This window comes from Giraffa tippelskirchi, chromosome 12, assembly GCF_054371585.1.
Source record: "Giraffa tippelskirchi isolate mGirTip1 chromosome 12, T2T-mGirTip1v1.2.pri, whole genome shotgun sequence".
In the NCBI taxonomy this organism is placed as follows: Eukaryota; Metazoa; Chordata; class Mammalia; order Artiodactyla; family Giraffidae; genus Giraffa; species Giraffa tippelskirchi.
In genome coordinates, this window is record NC_137286.1 from 54,573,886 (window position 1) to 54,589,547 (window position 15,662).

Consider the following 15,662-nt stretch of genomic DNA (forward strand, 5'->3'; position numbering starts at 1 on the left):
ATTAGTTTTTGCTAAATAAAAAAATGTGAAGAACCATGGGATGCCCCTGTTTAATCTTGCAGGTATGCCAAAAAGGTGCATGAATTGCATTTGATTGAAACCAACAACAACAAACCCTACCATGAAGGCTTTGATGTGTTGGAAAAACACTGCTACAATGCTTCTAAGAACTTACTCAAGAGACACATATGAAAAGAAGCCTATGTATGAGTTTTTAAATTTTATTTTTGCTTTTAATTTACAGAAGGTCAACAGATTCTGGGAGGAAAACTCCCAGAAATCAGATTCCTACAGAGAGCTCCATAGGTCCCAAGAGCACCAGTAGGGGTCTTTGAGTTATTGAAGCATTTTAGAGAGACAAACAGAAACCATGCCTTCATTTCTATAAACTGAGAGGAATGTTGAAATGATCGCTGTTGATATGATGATACAGATTCACTCTATCTTAATGGATCCTGATCTTAACTCATCCTGATCTTAAGCTCTAGTGGGCAGCTATATAAGCTTCTGGTTAAGTGAAAAGGAACATGAGAAAAACAGCTTTCTAGGTAAAACATTTCAAATGATGGTGAAATTCAGTTCAGTTGCTTATGAGGAAGAAAGGCTGGAAGAATGACCTATGAAAAGATGATGTCAGAACAACACGATCTGTTCTGCAGTTGCCATGCACCATTGTTCCTCAGGGGTCACAGAGAAAGGAAAGCCTGCTTGGCTGGCGGATGCTTCAGCAGGGTCATTTGTCGTGATGTGGATGGACCTAGAGACTATGGCACAGAGTGAAGTAAGTCAGAAAGAAGAAAACAAGTATCATATATTAACGTGTATATGTGAAACCTACAAAGGTGGTACAGATGAATCTATATCCAGGACAGGAATAGAAATGCAGATCTGGAGAATGGACATGTGGAAACAGGGCAGGGATAGGATATGTTGGGAGATTAAGTTATATACACTATATATATTACACATACATACACTGCCATGAGTAAAATAGATAGCTAGTGGGAACCTGCTGTATAGCACAGGGAGCTCAGCACAGGGCTCTGTGATGACCTAGAGGGGAGGGATTGAAGGTGAGTGGGAGGGAGAGTCAAGAGGGAGGGGATATACGTATACATCAAGTTGACTCACTTCGTTGTACAGCAGAAACTAACACAACATTGTAAAGCAATTATACTCCAATTAAAAAAAATCATAAAAGGCAAAGAAGAGCTAACCTTTGGAGAAGGTGTTAAAGCATGTTCCAGGAAGCAAGGTCATGTCTGTAAGGCAAGAGGTGTTAAAGACTTTGATGAACTTGAAGAGTTCAGAGCAGAGAGTTTGAGGGAGAGTTTGGTAAGAGATGGGCTTCCCTGATATCAGCTCAGTTGGTAAGAATCTGCCTGCAGTGCAGGAGATCCCACTATGATTCCTGGGTTGGGAAGATCCCCGGGATAAGGGATAGGTTAACCACTCCAGTATTCTCAGGCTTCTCTGGTGGCTCAGCTGGTAAAGAATTCTCCTGCAATGTGGGAGACCTGGATTCAATAACTGGGTTGGGAAGATCCTCTGGAGATTTTAACTTTGGGCTTCCCTCCAAAGAAAGGCGATGCCAAAGAATGCTCAAACTACGGCACAACTGGACTCATCTCACATGCTAGTAAAATAATGCTCAAAATTCTCCAAGCCAGGCTTCAGCAATATGTGAACCGTGAACGTCCAGATGTTCAGGCTGGTTTTAGAAAAGGCAGAGGAACGAGAGATCAAATTGCCAACAATTGCTGTATCATTGAAAAAGCAAGAGAGTTCCAGAAAAACATCTATTTCTGCTTTATTGACTATGCCAAAGCCTTTGACTGTGTGGATCACAATAAACTGTGGAAGATTCTGAAAGAGATGGGAATACCAGACCACCTGACCTGCCTCTTGAGAAACCTGTATGCAGGTCAGGAAGCAACAGTTAGAACTGGACGTGGAACAACAGACTGGTTCCAAGTAGGAAAAGGAGTGCATCAAGGCTGTATATTGTCACCCTGCTTATTTAACTTATATGCAGAGTACATCATGAGAAATGCTGGGCTGGAGGAAGCACAAGCTGGAATCAGGATTGCCAGGAGAAATATCAATAACCTCAGATTAGCAGATGACATCACGCTTATGGCAGAAAGTGAAGAAGAACTAAAGAACCTCTTGATGAAAGTGAAAGAGGAGAGTGAAAAAGTTAGCTTAAAGCTCAACATTCAGAAAACTAAGATCACGGCATCCGGTCCCATCACTTCATGGCAAATAGATGGGGAAACAGTGGAAACAGTGGCTGACTTTATTTTTCTGGGCTCCAAAATCACTGCTGATGGTGACTGCAGCCATGAAATTAAAAGACGCTTACTCCTTGGACGGAAAGTTATGACCAACCTAGACAGCATATTGAAAAGAGGAGACATTACTTTGTCAACAAAGGTCTGTCTAGTCAAGGCTATGGTTTTTCCAGTAGTCATGTATGGATGTGAGAGTTAGACTATAAAGAAAGCTGAGCACAGAAGAACTGATGCTTTTGAACTGTGGTGTTGGAGAAGACTCTTGAGAGTCCCTTGGACAGCAAGGAGATCCAACCAGTCCATCCTAAAGGAAATCAGTCCTGAATATTCATTGGAAGGACTGATGCTGAAGCTGAAGCTCCAATCCTTTGGCCACCTGATACGAAGAGCTGACTCATTTGAAAAGACCCTGATGCTGGGGACGATTGATGGGAGAAGGAGAAAGGGATGACAGAGGATGAGATGGTTGGATGGCCTCAGCGACTCAATGGACATGAGTTTGAGTAAACTCCGGGAGTTGGTGATGGACAGGGAGGCCTGGCGTGCTGCGGTTCATGGGGTCGCAAAGAGTCAGACACAACTGAGTGACTGAACTGAGCTGAACTGAACTGTGGCTCAGCTGGTGCATCTAAACAGGCAGTCAAGGGTTCTGTGATAGAACTAATGTGATGTACAGAAAGATTAGATATTTTGCATGGACAATAGGGCATCATTAAAAGGTTTGAAGTGAGACTGAGACAAGGTTGCTTTTACATTGTTTCTATAGTGAAGGAGAAAGAATCTTTCTAACTGACAAATGTAGGAACACCAGCACTAAGCAGCTAAGTAGCCATTTCAAGTTTTCTTATCTCTCAGCACATCGTCTTTTACTCTACGACGTTGCCTCAACATCCCCTGTCATACTAAGTTACAGCAAGGTCAATTAGTCTAAGAGTCTTTGTATATTTACAACACTATTTTACACTGATTCAAGACTCCATTATCCAAGTCTTTGAATTCAAACACCTTCTTTTCTTCCCAAAAGCTTCCTGAATTTTTCTAGGACCCAAAGATAGATTGCTTTTAATATGACTGGCATATTCATTATTTTTTCTTGGTAACTAAAATGCCAAAATGTAGCAGCTTAAAATAGTCATCATTTATTATCTCATAAATTTCATGGGTCAGGAATCTGGGTCAGGCATAGCCAGATACCTCTGATTCGGGTCCCCTCACAAGGCTGCCATCAAGATGTTGACCTGGGCTCTAGTCATCCCTCATTTTATCAACTCATTTGTTCTTACCACCCTTTGCATTTTTCCTGAGTACTTTCCCTTTCCTGAATAACCTTTTTTCTCTTTCTATATATAAAATTCATCCTTCAAATAACAAAATAAGGTATAAACTTTGTTGTCAACAAATGATGAAAAAATAAATTTAGGATTAAACAGTTTCCAACCCAATAATTTTGTTAACATGCATTACTGCTTTTATTCATAGGTAACTAAACAGCGTTTAATGTAGGAAAAAACTCTATCTAAATATAACATTTAATTTAAATATAAAATAAAATTGAAGAATGTTTAGAATGTTCTATATTCTGTTCCATGGCTGATGTTATTATTATTCTTTTTTCCTTCTCAGTCATTGTTGTTTAGTTGTTAAGTCATGTCCAACTCTTTGTGACCCTATGGACTGTAGCCTGTCAGGCTCCCCTGTCCATGGGATTTTCCAGGCAAGAACACTGGAGTGGGTTGCCCTTTCCTACCTGATATCTTTCATGTTCAGCATATAAATCACTCTGGATTCACATTGTTGCTTTGATACTTATCCTATAAGTGACTTCTGAGAATGGCCATCTTACCAAGTCTGTGCTGTGCTTAGTCGCTCAGTTGTGTCTGAATCTTTGTGACCTCATGGGCTGTAGACCTCCAGGCTCTTCTGTTCATGGGAATTCTCCAGGCAAGAATACTGGAGTGGGTTGCCATGCTCTCCTCCAGGAGATCTTCCCAACCGAGGGATCGAACCCAGGCCTCCTGCTTTGCAAGCAGATTCTTTACCATGTGAGCCACCACAGAAGCCCATTACCAAGTCTACCAGACCAGATTTGATTATAGCAGTTACAGGGATTTAAAAAATTGTATATGATAAAGAGGGATAAAAGGGGGACTTGCCATTTGTTCACTGAAGATCTTGATAAATGAAACATTTTAAGAAGCTAGTAGCTTTAAATTGTATTTATGGTTTAATTCTTAGAAGGGGAGAAAGGCTGTAGTCATGAATGTGACTAGCCAGTCAAGGATAGACTCCAATCAAAGAAATAGAAAGTCGTAAAATAAGCTCTTCTTCATAGTTTTAGAACATAGTTTTGGGTCCTTTATTTCTGGTATTTACTGCTTACACTTAAAAGCCGAAGGCATTTAACAACTGGAGAAAAGAGAGGTTCTGACCAACACTTTCTGTGTTCAGAGTGATTATAATTAATTCTACAGCCATCTCCCTCAAACTCACCCTCTCCCTATATGTAGTAAAGGAAGTCAGACTACAGGGAGGGTGAAGTGACATTGAGGCAGTTCATTATTAAGTAAAAAAGGCAGTGGGGATTTAAATAGAATATTAACCTCCAGGCCTAAAAGAAATGTTTGTAGGTAAAAGGGCTATATTGAACAAGTAGGGAAAAATCCAAGTTTCTTAAACAAAAATTTTAAAAATGATAAATCATGTATTAAATTGAATCAAGAAAAAATAATAAAGAGATATAAAGAATGAGATAATAAAGATGAAAGCATACGTTAATGAATTAGAAGAGCAGTAAAAATTGATCTGAAATGGTTCTTTCAAAAGATCTATAAAGTCTGAGAATTGTTTCTTGAACAAGTCTCTATTATTGAGAAGAGAGACAGAAATCCACATAAAATTTGAAAAAAATATTGTATCTATGAAATGAATCCACTGTAATAGCAGAAAGTGAAAAGGATCTGAAGAGTCTGTTGATGAAGAAGAAAGAGGAAAATGACAAAGCTGGCTTAAAACTGAACATTCAAAAAACTAAGGTCATGGCATTTGGCGCCATCACTCATGGCAAATAGAAGGGGAAAAAGTGGAAGCAGTGACAGATTTTATTTTCTTGGGCTCTAAAATCACTGCAGATGGTGACTGCAGCCATGAAATTAAAAGATGCTTGCTCCTTGGAAGGAAAGCTATGACCAACCTAGACAGCATCTTAAAAAGCAGAGACATCACTGCTGACAAAGGTCTGTATAGTCAAAGCCATGGTTTTTCCAGTAGTCATGTACAGATGCAAGAGTTGGGCCATAAAGAAGGCCAAGAGTCAAAGAATTGATGCTGTTGGACTGTGGTGTTGGAGAAGATACTGAGAGTCCCTTGGACTGCAAATAGGCCAAAGCTGTCCATCCTAAAGGACATCAACCCTGAATATTCACTGGAAGGACTGATGCTGAAGCTGAAACTCCAATACTTTGGCCACCTGATGCAAAGAGCCAACTCACTGGAAAAGACCCTGATGCTGAGAAAGATTGAGGTCAGGAGGAAAAGAGGGAGACAAAGAATGAGATGGTTGGGTAGCATCATCAACACAATGGGCATGACTTCGAGTGAACTCCAGGAGACAGTGAATGACAAGGAACTATGGCATGCTGCAGTCCATAGAGTTGCACAGTCAGACATGACATGGTGACTGAACAACAACAAATATATGTATTATACATATCACATATGTACGATCATACACTATTCATAGATAACAATACACCTTGGTGTGACATTTTGGGAAGGCATCTTGAACTCATCATTTCTTTCTCCAGGAATTTGGCCCAAGGAAATAATCATGAACATTCATCATGTTATAAACCTAGAAATATATCCACCATAGTGTTGTTTATAAGAGGTCAAAATCAGTAAAACAAAAAACCAAACTAAGTTTTCAAATATGAGTGAACTTATTCAAGATACAATCATTGAATCAAATATTATGAAAATATTAAAAGGAATGTAAAAATATTTAATGAAACTGTTTTTTTCACGAGGAAAATATAAAAGAATTAATAACTATGAGTAAGTGAAGTGAAAGTCTTTCAGTCAGGTCTCTTTCCGACACCATGGACAATACAGTCTGTGGAATTCTCCAGGTCAGAATACTGGATTGGGTAGCGTTTCCCTCCTCCAAGGGATCTTCCCAACCCAGGGATTGAATCTAGGTCTCCCGCATTGCAGGCAGATTCTTTACCAGCTGAGCCACAAGGGAAACCCACTATGAGTAAGGGACCAACAAAAAGTGATCTCTGGGGACAGGCCTTATTCCAACTGACTTAAAACACTCTAATCTGCTGAGAAACACAAAGCACATGATTTTAAGGAGTCTTCTGATAGCTAACAAGGACTTCAAATGACCTGTTTCAAAATAGATTTTAGTTTCCTCATGGGAAGTCTCAACCATACCCTCAGTTGAATCCTTGTAGCTCACTGTCCTTTGGCTACATCTGGTGGTCTTCTAAATGATGTCAAGGTAGTTGTGGTCTGCGCTAACATGTAACAGTAGAATGCGGTGTGAGTAAAATATCTGAGGGAGATATCGAAGGTGAAAACTAGAGCCACATTAATCAAATGTGTAGAATGAGGCAGAGGGAGATGTGGGAGATGCCTCTTGGGTTTGTTAAAGGGTAACACACAGCCTCATAGCAAAGCCATCCTACAATCTGCTTCTCCAATCTTCCTAGAGCCCACTTCTCCAGTCTTGATGCCAACTGAAAACCAGTCCTCACCCTGCCTTCCGGAAGCCCTACGCTAACGAGTTCACTAGACACACCTGCTACCAGGGCATGGGAAACTTGACTGATGCTGTCTAGTGGGCAGGTGAGCAAGAAGAAGCAGAGATTTTGTCACCTTTAAAATTTTGAATCCACTTCTCCATTTTATATATATAAATCAATATCTAGTTTTTGAGCACAATTGGCAAATGCTTCTGTTATCATAAAAAAAGAAAAGGGCGTCCCTGGTATCTCAGATGGTAAAGAATCTGCCTTCAATGCAGAAGACCTGGGTTCAATCCCTGGGTCCTGAAGATCCCCTGGAGAAGGGAATGGCAACCCACTCTAGTATTCTTGCCTGGAGAATCCCATGGACAGAGGAGCCTGGTGGGTTACAGGGCATGGGGTCACAAAGAGTTGGACACCATTGAGCAACTACTCTTTCACTTTCTTTTTTCTGTTATGAAGTGTTATGCACTAAATGAGTTTTTTTGGACTTAACTGCTATGTATATGCAAAGCCCCACTGTTATGATAAAATGCACTCAAAATTGTAAGCATTGATTGACTTACCTGTGGTAAATCTAGGATTATTTGGTTTGGACTATTTAATATATTTAGTATATATTTAATATAGGGGCTTCCCAGGTGGTGCTAGTGGTAAAGAATTTGCCTGCCAATGCAGGAGACATAAGAGACTAGGGTTTGATCCTTCAATGGGGAAGATCCCCTGGAGGAGGGCATGGTTACCCATTCCAGCATTCTTGCCTGGAGAACCCCATGAACAGAAGAGCCTGGCAGGCTAGGGTCCACAGCATCGCAGAGTCAGACACTACTGAAGTGACATAGCACGCACCCATATAATTAATATAAGGACATGCTATTTAAGGTGGAAACAGTTCTGAATTTCTATTCAGTCTGTTTCTACATCAGGAGAGTAAAATTATCAAGTCTATGGTGTGGAAAGTAATACATAAATAAGTAACCTATACCTTAAAAATGTATGTAAGTGTTGATCTAGTAATTTTATTCTAAGTAAGTGAAAATCTAAAAAAACGCCTTAAAAAGTTGATAAATAAAAAAGGGTCTCTTCAGTTTTATTTATAATTTTAAAAATGTAATATCACAATATAGAGGACTACTTAAGCAAACTATGTAATGTACCATGTTAGAATACTTTGCAGATATCACAGACATTTGAGTTTTTATAAACAGGGGGATGTATGCTACAGCACTATATTAAATACGAAAAATTAAATATATTATGTGTCCTCAACTTTGAGAGCCATCTCTGGGGGAAATGTCAGATTTCTTCTTGTTCCAGGTTTGAGGCAGGAGGTAGGTGGGCCTCTTCCAGGGTAAAGCAATTGGAGATTCATTCCTTGTGGACTGAAATTCCAAGATGAGAATAGCAGGACAATTAAGAGAGGAGGCTGGGCCCTGCCAAGACCACTTATTTCTCATTCTTGAAGTCAGGAGACCTCCCTGACTACTCATGCACAGAAAGGCTCTTTGGAGGTCCAGAGGGGAGTGATACTAATTGATGCTCACTGTCCATAGGCCCCCTGGAAGAGGGCTTGGCAACCCACTCCAGTATTGCCTGGAGAATCCCCATGGACAGAGGAGCCTGGCGGGCTACAATCCATGGGGTCCCAAAGAGTCAGTCATGACTGAGCAACTAAGCACAGCACAGCACCCACAGACCACTTCAGCAGAATCCATCTTGGCTAAGAGATGCGTGCACACACAAGGGAGGATCCTGAGATATGCCAAATATGGACTCTGAGCCAGCAAATCAAAAGGATAGGCCAAAGGAAACCCAGAAGAGATGCCCCATATCAGTGATCTAAATTGCTATAAGGGCATGACTCAGGGATCCTTCCTGAGTCTGCCTGTGTGTCTATCTGCACATACTGTACTCTTTTTCCTCCTAATAAACATTGATACTTTACTTGTTTCACTACTTTCTGTCTTTGTGGGAGTTCTTTTCCTGCAAAGCTGAAGGGCCGGGGCCTTGTCACTGACCGCTGGTCTAGTAGTTAGGAAGAGCTTCCCTGGTGCCTCAGATGGTAAAGAATCTGCCTGTAATGCAGGAGACCTGGGTTCGACCCCTGGGTTGGGAAGACCCCCCTGGAGAAGAGAAAGGCTATCCACTCCAATATTCTGGCCTGGAGAATTCAGAGGCCAGAAGAGCCTGGCAGGCTACAGTCCATGGGGTCTCAAAGAGTCGGACACGACTGAGGGACTTTCGCTTTCACAAGGTAGTTAGGATTAGGTGCTTCCACCGTCCCAATCTGACCTCAACATCTGGCCTGGAGCTGAAGCATCACTTCAAGCCACTCCAGGCCAAGGCCACCCGAGATCAGGTTGGAGAATCCAAACTCAGCTCCTCCTCAGATAACTTGAAAATCTATGTATGAAGATGAACCCACTGTCTGGAAAAACAGTCTGTGCTTAATAAAGCCCTGCTAAGTGCCACCATGCCAGACACTTGACACATTATCTTTCGTTCCTCGCAGGCAATTATACCGTATAAGTACTCTTAATAGGTCTCTTTTGTAATGGAGATAACGGCTCATGAAAGGAGTAAGTGATTCTCCTGGAAGCCCACTGAGGTGAAGGGGCAGACTTGGGATCAGATCTGTGTTTGTCCAAATCCTGCTCACAGTAACCCTACCCACCACTCAAATGCTCCAAAGTACAGGTATGTTGATATTTATAGAAAGCTTGTGTATTTTCTAAATTTTCGAAAGTTTGTCTATGTTGACTTTAAGGTAAAAGGTAAATCTTTGCTTCAGCTTTTTGTTTAATTCTTTCAATAAGAAAGTGAAGGGTGTAACATAAAAAGGAAGTTAAGAGTAGAAAATCAAAATATTCTTGATAAGTGTAAGCTCTCAGTTATACTGACGATATAGCTCTGGAGAGGATTGCATTCTTAACTGTTTCGGATTTTTGGATACATACACTTTAAGACTTTTTTCTGTGAGAACCCTAAATGGGTCAATATGTGTATGGTGACTTGAAAATATGGCCCTTAGACAGCGATCTCGTTCATGTCTCTGCAATGCCCCCTTCAGTTGCTTTGATTAAGGCCGTGGAAAGATTGGCCTGTTTTGTTTCGCTTTTCTTTATTTGGATGCTTCGGTGTGTGGGCTGGGGTGTGGACCGAGAGGAAGAGGAAGAGCAGCTGAACTGGACCGGAAGGCGGAAAGCCTGGGTTCCCCTCCCTGCTACCCACTTAACCTCTAGCTGTCTCATTATTTTCCTCCATAAAATATATACTTTCACTGTGTGCCCTTCAATTGGACAATGGAGAAAACAGCTTTATACCTTTAAAGTAAATGCAGAAGATTGCTTGTCTGTGTCCCTATTGGCTCGTCCATTTATTTCACCTATACTCTTTTTTATTTCTCTCTACCTCTTTCTTTCTTTCCTTCACTCTCTCCCTCTATCCCCACTCCTTCCATCCCTCCCTCCTTTCTGCCTTCCTTTCCATCTTTCTTTTCTTTTAGCTCTGGCCCCAGGGAGTGGGCTTGACCACAAGGAATGCTCAGAATGAAAGATTGCTTCTACTGACCTGGAGCAGGCACTAGGGTGAGCTATGACCCCTCTTCACAATGTCTAATTTCTTTTTCTCCACTACTCCTGTTTACAGACTCCTCCCTCCTTAATGTGAACACTACCTTTGATGTGTTATTCCATTAATTCTGACACTTAGAAGTGATAATAATAAATCAAAGGCATTCGTGTATTCATTAATCTACTCTTGCACTTTTCAGAGCATCCTCCTAATTGTCTTGAAAAGCTCAAGCTCTCTAGGTTGCTGCGTTAAATATGCTTTGTCCCCTAACCATGTCAGGCATTGCACTCCTGAATCCTGAGACCCATTCTGAGCCGGGGTCTCCCCTGCTGTATGACTCAGAGGCCCCGTTTGTAATCACCATAAACCGGAAGGAAGAGTCACAGGGCTACCATCAGCCCAACGGAGACGGCGGAGCAGAGAAGTCTAAGTACAGAAATTAAGGTCTGTAAAAGACAGGAGTTGTAAGTGAAAGATCTGCAGACACCTTGAGAGCCATCATCCAAGGATGTCTGGGTTGGAAGAATGGAAATATGCTAACATTCATTAGCCTGTGGCACCAGAAGACAATAATTAAAATGCAAAAAAATAAATAATCTCACTGCCCTTTTGATGGAGAAAAGTTGTTGTAGATTGGAAGTCTGATTTCCATGTCGGTAGCCTGTGTGCTTGTACCTTACAGCGGCATGAGGGACTGTGAAGAGCAAGAATGGACACATCTTGAATTGTGGCTCTGCCTCTTGCTATGTGATCTTTGACAACGAACCACTCCTGTCTAAGTCTCCGTGTTCAGTTTTCTCACTTGTAAAGTGATGAAAATAGTTCTCATTTTAATCAGATACTGTGAGGACTGAATACAATAAAGTTGATACTGTCTTCTATGGATGAGAAAAGCCGCAGGCACGTTCCACCCTCCAGAAACAGTTGAGTATCTGCTATGTATATGTCCAGGCATCTGTGCACATATATATATATATATATTTTTTTTAACCAGGTCCTTTTCATCTTGGTATTGCCATTTAGTCAGTTCTGCTGGCTGTTATTAAAAGGCTTCTCAACACAATAGCAACGGTTGGTTAACAAAGGAAAGCACACAAGGCAGTGAAAGCTATTGAGAGACGCACACTCACCCTCCCCACACCCTTGACCTCTAGAAGCAGATCAGTAACTCCTCTCCTCTTCGCTTCCCCTTCCTGTGTCCACAGCGAAGGGAAGTTGGTTGCAACCTTTTGCTGATACTGTGACACAGGGCACACAAGAGCGGAAGGGAGAAAAGCATTTCAACAAAGGGCTGCAACTGCAGTTTAGGTAAATTCAGGAAGGAGAGACAGAGGAAATGGCAGTAACCTTGCCTGGAACTAAAGGAAAAGGATTCTGGTATCAGCCCGGGAGTGAAATGTTAGGTCATCTATAATAAGGGCTGGGTGAAAAACCTTCAGCTCAAAAAGAAAGATACAGTGACACAAAGAAACTTGTCAAGGCTACTTTGAAAGCAGTTAAGAAACCAATTCTTCTTTCCTAAAGAAAGTCCTCAGACAAAAGAGATTCCCTGATCAGCATGGGTCGAGTTCCGTGTAGGATAAACTCTCTTCACAATCTCATGAGCCAAGTTTCCGAGCCAAAGTTTTCTTATTTATGAGGGAAAAGGAAAGGAAATAGCAACTTAAAAATAAAAATGGAGTAGATTAAGCAGGATTTTCCTCAATTAAATGTGTTTAATAGGGAGTTTCTATTTTTGACCAAATTTCTTGTCCTTTAAATGTTCACAAGTATTATCAGTGGCGCTGGCAGATTACAGTTGGTAGTGACAAATGAGCCAGTTTACATATAAAATCAGAATATGTCCTATTCCATACACTACGGTCACTTTACAATTTGAAGGTGAGATAGAGAGAGACAGAGACAGAGAGAGATGTATCCAGGAAGAGAATGCGAGTTTTTCTAAAGAGTACACAGTTTGTTTCTCCTGGCACCAGAAATGCTGAACTTCTGAGAAAGATGTTAATCATGAGATCAGTGCTGAATCTTGACTGAGGAGGATAGACTAAATTTCAAAGATCCCCGGTCTGAAATGATTACCTTTCTTTGCTCCTAAAATTTGATTTAATCAGACTTGAATTAGAATCATAATTCTACATTAATTTCAGATTATTTTCTAACCAGTCAATTACAAACGGGCTAGTCACTTTGCACAAACAATTCAGACCAAATGTCATAGAAGAAACCCCTTCTCGGTAGGAAAAATGTCCTGATTTCCACCTTAGCACTTTAAGTGTTAGTATTTCAGTAGCTCAAATTTCTTTTGTGAAGGGGTTGAAAAGTTAGATATTATAAATCTGTGATGGTAAAATTCTGGGGATAATATGTTAGAGAAAATAAAATCATTCTTCTCCTTAATAATCTCCCCAGCTGTGTGGTAAAGGAAATGGAAGGGTCCAGTACTTAGCTGTGTTAAATCACTATCTATCCACTATACCCTGGAGTTGATAAGGAGAATTAGTAACTATCAGTAAAACTGCTAACTGCCCTGAACACAGTACCTACTGGGTGGAAAGTCACTTGAATTCATGTTAGAATCCCCTCTTTGGACCACAGGTCAGTCTGACTCTTAGAGGATCACATCTGAAACTATACAACACGAAAAAGAAAAATAAGAGCCCAGACTTATTTAACCATTTAATTAGAGCTTTAGAAAATCTGTGTGGCTTTCTATTTGCTATCAATCCTGTCTATGGCTACATAAAACTTTTTTTTTGAAATCAATTTAATTTTATACATAAATATGCCCCAAACTTACACGGTTGCAATACAAATTTCTCACTTCTCTCCACCCCTGACACTAAATTCTTCTCAGCTGATGTGGTTGTAGAGCTAAGCATGTTTTCTTTCTTCTATAGCTTAACATTACACAAGAATTTCTCTGCTTCTTCCAACCTCATGCCACACATGACATTCTGTCCCCATCAAAAATCAGATCATTTCTCAAAGGAAACTGGCATCCAGGCAAACCCTAGAGATGAAAGGAAGGGTTAAGTTTACTTCCAATATTAGGGAATGATTCGGAAATAAATGTCGAGGTTAAAAAGTCCAGATGGTAATTCAGCTGTATCCTTACTATAAACATGATTTGATTTATGGGAACTACTAATGGTATCTCAGTTTAGATCTGGACGGCTTTGCTTTCTCTCATCTGAGTTTTAAATTCATCAAATTCTTTTACTCCCACTATCAATCCTTCACTACAAAGGGACACTCCTAATCAAGAATTTGGGAGTATTTTAAAATGCAGAAATTGATAAATGTTAACAACCCTAATCCATGCAAATTACTGTCTGTTGTCATTATTTATAACCTGGCGGAAGCGCTTTTTCAAAAAATCCTCAAAGAGCTCTGACAATTCATGCTTCCAGTTGTGAACCATCTTTTGCTCTTTTTCTCTCTTTCATAAGGGATCACACTGAATAAGTTTTCACTTTTTTTTTTTCTTTGCTTGACATGGCAATTATTAGCTTTCTTGGCTTTGTCAGAAAAATCCATCGGAAATGTTTATCTCCTGGGGCAAATCTCAGGGAAACAGCATGTTTATCACTTCAAGGGGCTGTAATCCGAAGGCAGCCCCAGGCCCACCAGTTTTATGATACAAAAACTGGAGGAGGAACAGCCACGTGATTGAGCAGCTATGGTACAATAATCCTCTGTCCTGAGCTTCAGAGTCTTGCCAGCTCCTCTTTGTTCTCCGACCTCTGCCGATTAAATGTACAAGCTGAAATAATACTAATTTAATCTCCTATTTGCAACTGACTTTGTCAACTAACAAAGTATTGGTCTGGAGAGTGGACACCCTTCATAATGAGGTCACTTTCTTCCACAGTGAGAATCAATGTGTTTTATGTGGTGGCTAATATCTCATCTGAATATCATCCCAGGAAAAAAGATCAATGAAAATAAAAGGATCTGATCAGCTGCATTTTACTTTACTCCATTATGAGGACAAACGGAACTGAAATCTCTTGTCTTATGATAGACATGCAATTTTGTATCACTCTTCACATCCTTTCAAGGCCCGATTCTACTGTCATTTCTGTGATGAAACCTATACTGGTTCCCAAAGCTAAATAAACTACTCCATCCTCGGGGCTCCTAGTGATGTTTTGGACATGCTTTTGTTCACTCAATACTCAGCACATGTTTTAAAGGTTCGAGGCACGTGTTAGAGCTTGAAATATAATCAAGACAAAGACACAGTTTATGCACTCCAGGGAGGGAGGTAATGGGCAGTTACAATAAACTACCCATAAGTGGTAAACTCAATATATGATCCAAGCATGTAAGAAGGGCATCTTCCTTGTTAAGGGCATGACCTTTCCATAGTTCACAAGGAGAGTTTGGTCCCAGTAAGTAAGAAGGCAGAAAAAACCTTCCTAGTATAAGGAAAGAATTTACAATAATTTCTCCTCTCAGAAGTGAAGGAAAAGATTTGGGAGAGGACTGCAAATAGGGAAAATTGTTTAATGCACAAAATTCAATATTGAGAATTTTTTAAAATAAGACTGGACAAATAAGTAAAGGCGAATTCATAAAAGATTAAGTTAAGAATTTGCATTTTATTATATGGGCAATAGAAGCTGGGACTTATGGTAATGGTAATGGAGTTTTGACTGTAGTAAATCCTTATGGCGATAGAGAAAAGTACAGAGAGTTGTCAATTATTAGAAAGTAAAATCAACAGAAATTGTTGACTATCTGAGTACAGGAACAAGATATTGACAGATGTAAACACAATGATATACAGGTTTCTCTCCTGAGAAGTTCAGAGGCAGTGACAACTTTGGCTGAGACAGGGAACATGGTAGAAAGAACCACTTCAGTGGAGAAATCAAACTGAGTTTGGTTTGGTGTTGAGTGTAGGCTGCCTGTGAAACATTAATTTGAGATATCTAAGTGATGGATACTTGTAGGGCAAGAAGATTATCTGGACTGCAGATGGATTCTGAGACGCAACTACCATAAAACTGGAAACTGATAGATGAAACTACTTAGGGGG

At 40.3% G+C, this 15,662-nt stretch overlaps 1 long non-coding RNA gene across 1 annotated transcript; it reads left to right on the forward strand.

Annotated features, from left to right (window-relative positions):
- Positions 1–674: 674 nt before the first annotated feature.
- LOC145528392 (uncharacterized) lies at positions 675–14,761 on the forward strand. The gene is made up of 6 exons (XR_014070373.1): positions 675–781; positions 7,010–7,145; positions 9,558–9,742; positions 10,551–10,632; positions 10,818–11,541; positions 14,490–14,761. It is a non-coding gene; the product is annotated as an uncharacterized LOC145528392 (long non-coding RNA).
- The last annotated feature ends 901 nt before the right edge of the window (positions 14,762–15,662 follow it).